Source organism: Heterocephalus glaber, unplaced genomic scaffold (assembly GCF_053883595.1).
Source record: "Heterocephalus glaber isolate CG9 unplaced genomic scaffold, H.glaber_assembly_v1.0 deba00001600, whole genome shotgun sequence".
In the NCBI taxonomy this organism is placed as follows: Eukaryota; Metazoa; Chordata; class Mammalia; order Rodentia; family Bathyergidae; genus Heterocephalus; species Heterocephalus glaber.
Genome location: NW_028258372.1, coordinates 36,043,829 through 36,051,443, shown reverse-complemented (window position 1 = coordinate 36,051,443; position 7,615 = coordinate 36,043,829). Strand labels below are relative to the sequence as shown.

General features: G+C 37.8%; 1 pseudogene; it reads right to left on the bottom strand.

The window, feature by feature from the left end:
- Positions 1 to 5,909: 5,909 nt before the first annotated feature.
- Positions 5,910 to 7,364, bottom strand: LOC101706562 (pseudouridylate synthase PUS7L pseudogene; annotated as a pseudogene).
- Positions 7,365 to 7,615: the final 251 nt, after the last annotated feature.

The window sequence follows — 7,615 nt, the reverse complement described above, 5'->3', positions numbered from 1 at the left end:
CCAAACATTGTGAAACACTGTGGCTGATATTAGGTATGATGAAGAAGTACAGATCCTCCCATCATGACATTTATATTATGGGGAGGGAGGCACAATAAAGGACTTAAAATCAGAGAGTTAAGGGCTACATGGGATTGGAAATGTGCTATGGTTTCTGTGTCAATAACTTGCAACATGGACTTTGAAATAGTGAGGAGCAAGGAAAAGGTTATTGGAGGAAGTGATGGCTAAACTGATACCTGGTATTCATGGTCAAAATGGTCAAAGTCGAAGCCAGTCAGGTAAAGGGAAGAGAGCTATTTGGGCAGAAAAAACAACACATTAAAAGACCCCAAATTGAGAAATATACAAAACTGCTTCTTGATTTTGAAGCAGATGGCAAGACAAAATTAGAGGTGCAAAAGATTTATTGGGGGAAGTGCTAGTAAAGGATGAAGGAGAAAGGAAGAAGGAGTGGTAGTGGAGCATCTCACAGCTACATGCAAGTCTAGCATATGTGAAAGGAAAGAAAGGGGGATAAATTAGGAGGATCCCAGACTGCAGTACAGCTCTGGAAATGTCTTGGCCAAGCCTATGGGGAGCTGCAGAGAAAAATGGCCTATAAGAAGAGTCCCATTTAGGGGAAGAAATGGTTAAGCTCCAGTACTCTCCCCATTCCCTCAGTACTGGCTGTGCTCAGTCACTGACTGGAAGGAGGCCAGGGAGAGCAAGTCCCTAGCATGGATCCCATGGCAGATCCTAATGTGCAGTAGTTGGAGCCTATATGGTAATTAGCTACTCTCTCCACTTGGATTCTCTGTTGAAGGAACATCTGAGTGACATTTTACATTGCTTCCTTGATACAACCTTCCCACTCTACAATATACCATGTTTACTTTTATGTTTGGGAAGCATCTCCTCCGTGCTTCTTGTAGGTCTGTCCTTGTGAGGGGGAGATTAGTATGAGGAAATACAGCCCCCATGGCTTCAGTTGGTCTCAATCTGAGATTGAAACACATAACCCCTTTGTCTACTCTCCATTCTAACTGTTGTCCAGCCTCAGCAATCAGGCTGTCATCTTCAGGTCTTTGTGGCTTAGTTGATGATGTAATCCATGGTCATTCCTGAGGGGCCTGAACTCCAGGTAATGATAATTTTTCTTATGCTAGGGCTGTTGCCATTTGCATTTCTAATTGGGCAAGAGAGCGATCATCCTAAGGGCATTTAAATGGATCACCTGGTTCCACTTATATTCCTCATTTCACTTATTGAGTGAAAGAAACACTATGCTGTGGTGATCAAATCATATGCCTTTCCATGATGATAATTCATGTTCTTGCCTGCTGTTCCCTGAATATTAATAAGCTTAAAGTACCCAGGAAGAAGTTGTGCTTTGTAGTTCAGTGGGACCCATACCATGTCCCATAGAAAGGTATGCTCCTTTGATGATCAGGATATCTAACCTAGAATTACAGGTGTGAGAAACTCAAAGTCCATCAGTGAGATCTTAGGAATGATGTTAAGTGAGACCATGCCAGCATCCATTCCTCCATTTTCTGACTTACGTTTTCCCACCGGAAACAGCACCATATTGAGGTTCTTTCTTAAGTGTATGCTGCATCCTGCTATCTAATTTTTACAAAGTATTGCATCTAAACTGGCATATAAGTCACCTTTACATCAGACAGTTTCAGGGCTGCGTGAAGCTGACTACTTCAAGATGGTGCAGGAAATGATTTTCCCAGTGAATCTCAAGATCATGGGTATACCTCCTTCACTGCACAGTGAGTTCCCTAAGTGGCTATATTGGTTAGGGTTTTATGGCTAGGAATCATAGATTCTGTAAGTCTCCAGATGATGGTTCTGGCTGAGACCTTGTGAGAAAAAAAGAAGAACATATTCATTTGAGGTATTTTCCCTATGATTACTTATCTCTGACCCTCTTGGGATGGAAGAAAACCAATGTAGTCAACTTGCCAATAGATCAACCGATTATGTCAAGGAAGAACATCAAATTGGAGATGTAGTGTTGGTCTGTGTGCTTGGTAGATGGGGTATTCAGAGAGAGCAGCAGTTTGGTCAGCCTTAGGAAGAAGTCTATGTGTTTTATTTTGTTTTGTTTTGTTCTTATAGTACTTATGATTGAATGGAGGGCCTTGCCATTAAGCTATAGACCCAGCCCTTTAAAAAACTTTTTTGTTTTAAATTTTGAGACAAGATCTTGCTCGGTCGTTAAGTTTCCAAGGCTGTTCTTGAACTTGTGATCCTCCTCGCTAAGACTATTAGAGTGCTGGGACTGTAGGCACACAGTAGCACACCCGCCATAAAAGTCCATACTGTTGAGCCCATGTATTGCTTTCATTTCTTCCACCTTGGCTATTCTTTTCATTTGCCTTTTGTGCTACCTTGATGGTATCAAATGATGACAGCTAGCTAATGCTCTCTGACAGCTGGATGAGATATCTTCATGGTTTTAGTGCCTTTTCCCTGGTATATATTTCCTGATATGTATTGTCAGTTTGTTTTTCCACTTCCCTATAGTACTACCAGATCTTCCAGTTCTTTCTTCTCTTCTATTTCTGTTCAGATAGTTGAGCTACTGGCTACTGTCAGGAATCTGCATCTATGCCAACCTTGGCTCACTTTTCACTTCCACGCAGTGCAGATGACCTGGTAGATACATCAGTTCCTGATCCACCTAGGGAGAAAAATTTCTGTTTCTACTCTCCTTTAAGGCCATTCGTATGTGTGGCTATAATGAAGTCCTCATATATTTTTCGCTTTTCACTTATACGCCTGGACAGTTAAAATGTGAACAGAGACCAGATCTTTTCCTTATCTTATTCAGCTGGTCTTATGAGACTCCCCTAAGCACTGAAGGAGGAGTGATTGTGCAACTTTGAGATGTTCCATGGGTACCTGGACTGTTTATGCAGTTTATAAATGCCTTTTGGCTGTAGTTGGGTGGAATCCAGATGCGACACTTTCATCTTGCAATAGGCTGGTGATACAGTCACTAAATTTCATGATTATTTGTAGAAAGCATCCAACTCCCAATGAGAAGTTCCCTATGCATGGTTATTTAGTGCTCCATAGTCAAATGTCTGTTTCTGCCAGTGATTGGAAAGATGCAAAAGCTGTTATTCAAAGACCATTTAATTCCTCACTCTGATAGCTTTACCTAAATCCAGAGACATTTTGTGTTTCTCCCACTGGAGCTTCCATTAATCTTCACATTGCATTCATTCCAGCTACTGATACCTCCAACAACACTGGAACTATATAAGTCCCAAGTGGTAAAGCTGTTCATGCTAAAGCTGTTACTCTTCAGTGTCAACTGTTATAGGGGCCGGGACAATCCTATATTATAGAAGTAAAATGTGTTACCTCCAAAATCTGAAGGAGTATATCAGTCATTGAGCTTCTGTATTTAGGGAATGTAAAGTGAACCTGTTTGTCTTTCACCTTGGAAGGGATGTCCTGGTGCACCTTTGACCATTGTTACCTAAAATCTTTACTGAAGTTGTAGATTCCTGAATCTTCATAGGGTTTATCTCTAACCTTCTGAATCATCTATAGTCTGTTAAAGATTATACCCTAATAGCTCCTTTTCTTCTTTCTGTTCAATCACCTAGATGTCATCAATCACCTAGATGTCACCCAGATGTCTCTTAGTGTCACAAAGGATCACTGTGATATTCCACTGAATGACCAGATATTTCAAAATTCTTGGACTGGGCAAGGGATTTAGCTCAGCGGTGCTGCCACCTGCCTTGCAAGCGCAAGGTCCCGAGTTCAATCCCTGGTACAAAAAAAGAAAAAAAAATTCTTAGGACTGTTATGACAGAAGAAAGTAGATTTAGCATAGCTTTGTGGGAAAACTGTAAGTAAATATGATTGTTCTATGCAAGTGTGAACTGTTTTAGATTTTTCTCTTCTGTTTGAATAAAATGCATCAGCCAAATTAATGGCCCAATATACCTAGAGCTTTATACATTTGTTCTAATAATGATAAGCATGTTTGACGTGGTAGCTGTGATTGGAGCTCCGATTTGGGTGAGCTGGAAAGAGTTGGGAGTCATTCTTCAGGGTTCATTTAATTTCTGCAGGAAATAGACTGGTAAGTAAGTGGAGATGGGATAAAGACTGCTGTTCTTACAAACTGTGTCTTCAGTGAGGCACTGATCCTTGCCACTTCATCAGGGGTGAAATGTATTTTATTTACTCTCTTAGCTGAGATTGGGGAGAATTTGACAGTTTTTTGCTAAGTCTTCTTCAGAATGATAGTTCTTAATACCTTTGGATGGGTGGTGAAGCCTTGATTTGTTTTCACTTGACTATTTTATTTTTTCACACCCTCACATGCTTCAGACACCAGGAAATACTGAAATACTTTGTCAGATTCCTAAAAAAAATTAAAAACCACACTACACTTTTTCCCAGCAAATGCAATCTAATGAGTCCTGTCTTTAGATTTTTGTCTTATTCCTGTCTGTAAGGTCACAGCTGTAACAATATTATATGTCTGCTGCAGAAATCAGAGGTTGATCTCCAATGATGTTTCCTTCTCCTAATGAGTCTAATTTTCTAAACCTGTCTTGAGGTTGTGAGGTCACGTGTACATACATGTAAATTAAATGACTGGGATGTTTAGACTGTATGTGTCCATGACAGTGCATATGTTTTATACATATCTAGGGTACTGCACATATAAAGAAATAGTACATGGCATATGCAATGCCCTATTTTCTTATTTTAAATGATCAGTATCTATCATACTACTTTGTTATACTTTTATATACTATTTGTGGTTTTATCTAAATGATATATGAATATACTCTATTTCCCTGACATCCCATTGATCTGTGATCTACATAGTTCTTTAATATGCTTTGTTATAGACATCTTTAACAAGTTAAGGAAGTTTCTTTCTCTTCTTACTTTGCTAATAGTTGGTGTTTAGATCAAAACTGGAGGTTGGACTATGCCAAATGTTTTATTTTTATTGGAATTGCATATGTATATATAATATACATCATAAAGTATATTTCATACATATCGTTACATTGGTAGATTTTTATTATATAAAACTAAACTTATAATTCTTAGAATGAATTTCACTTGGTCTTAATTGATTACCTTCTTTTTAAAAAAACTATTGTCCTTTATTTCAGTGAAATTCAGTATATTCATAATTCAGTAAGTGGATCAGACATTTGAATGAATCAAAGTGGTATGGTTGCGGCTGTTATTATTTAATACAAGTAATATTTATCCAGGGTTTAATATGTGCCCGGCACCATTTTAAGAACGTTATTTAAATCTCTTGATTAAGTCTTTTGAGTACCATTATTAGCTTCAGTTTAGAGATAAGGCAACTAAAGAGACAGGGCCACATCGTCCGCACGAGACCATTCGTTGGGAGAGCCCTGCTGTGCAGGGAGAAGCCGTGCAGGTTAACCGGAGCCACTTTCCTGTAGAGCATCCCATTCAGCTCTCTACGTAGAGACCGCCACGTTGGCCTAAAGTTTTCAAAGCTGACAGTCGGCACTAAATGGCAACTGGATCAAAAACAACGCATAAAGCATAGAATTTTCATTTAGCTTACATTTGAGTCTCCTCTGGTTGTAACAAATTATACTGACATCGGTACTGGCTTAGAATTTGGAACTCTCCTCCCCACAGGGGATCTTGGCCAGGGAAAATTAAAAAATTATTTCTCCCTTTTCTCCTACCTTCAAGAAATATTTAGAACAGACAACAGTCCCAGAGATATGGAAAAAATGCAGTGTTTAGGTCATGAAATAAAATGATTCAAAATACAATGTATTTCAATCTATTTCTTATCCCATGTATATTGCAATAAATGCCCGCAGCTGACATAACATTTGTATTACATATCTGTACAGCCACATACAGGGTAAAGCAACTTATATACCAGTTTGAAGAAAATATTTCTTAGCTCTATTTACAGGCTCTTCTGAGTCCTATAGCATAAGAAGTAATTTTATGGCCTTCACCATTTCACTCTTCAGCAACGCCAATCCAATTTGGTCTGTGTGTACTTTCCTTCTCTTCCCAAATCTCTGTGGTCCACAGTAATTCAAAAAACCTTTAGCCTTAACATTTTCTATTGCCCCCCAAATTCTCTCTCTCAGGTTTGCAGAATCATTTATTTTATTTTTTAAATTTCTAATGAGCATATCAAAGTGATTTCCTTGAAGCTGACCAAGTCTAAGGGAATCATCTACAGAGCGAATGTTAATCCATTCATTGTTTTCTTTTCAATTTCTTTTTCAATATTTTTCAACCTCTCTGGAGTCACTTTTCTAACAACCATTGCTTGATAGGTGATGGCTTTCTTGTCTTTAAGGCCTGCATAACTAAAATCTGAAGGAATCACACCAAGTTTTGTAGCTAAAAAACCAACAGCTTCAAACAGCTCCAGATTTTCCTTTCATGGGGTAAAAGCTGTATGTATAATTTTTCCTTCCTGGCATCCAAGAAGAGACCTTTTTCCATGCTTGTGTGTTTTTTTCCAAAATCTTACTGTTATCACTATGTTTGGATTACTAGCATTGTAATTCTGTTCAGGGAAAGATTTGGTTTCTGCAAAGTATCCAAACTTCTTGTTGACAAAATGATGGACAGCTTTTCTGTAGTCTTTGTTTGTATCAGGTTTAAAGGTAAATTTGGAATTGTCTTTCTTAGCATCTAAATATTTAAAAAACTCCAATGCTTCTTCTTCAGATACCAAGTGACACAGTTCTTTTTATTTAAGATTTGGTTTTACAACAATTTCACTGTTTTTTCCTACAGTTATTAAAAATGGAAATTTCTGCCTAATAGCACTATGTAAACTGGCCCCCTGGTTTTTGTCAAGGATTCTGCCTAATGAAAATTCAGGGAATGGTTCAATTGACTCAGTTCTTGAATTCCACTTCTCTTTTATATCATAGGCAAATTGATTCAGTAATTGATTAGTTTTTTCATCTAACAAAGAGCTTAATACAGCAGCTTTTTCTTCTTGTTTGCATGTCCTGTCATCAATAGTATCTTTTTTTTCTGAATCTGCCTGATGATTTTGGTCACCACTGGAGCAAACAGCCAAAGTATTAACTTCTTGGTTACTTCTATCTTCAAAGGACAAATTTTGAAGATCTAGTTTTGGCTTTTTTGTAAAATTATTCATCTCTGGTAGTATTTTACTAACCAAAACAGGTTCATCAATGGTGGTACTAACTAATTATCCCTGTTCATTAATCTCAATAACAATAGTCACTTGGTAAACTTTTTATAGTACCCTGAAATCCAACATGCTCATTAATGAAACACAAAGAACTAAACAGGATCCTATAATCTATATCCTCTTCCATTATAAATAGCAATGCCTGAACCAATTTGGCAAACTACTTCCTGTCTTGATCCTTTCCACTGTGTCATGCAAACATCAAAACAAATTCTCTGTATTTTAAATTTCTCATGTCCATGTGGAGCATTCCTCAGCACTACCTTGATTATCTTTTTAAAAATATTGTTGGATTCAATCTCATAAAATTTTGTGAAGAATTTTTGAATTCTAGATTCTTTAGGGATAATTTCTTAGTTCCCATTTCTTATTATCTCTTTGCTGGTT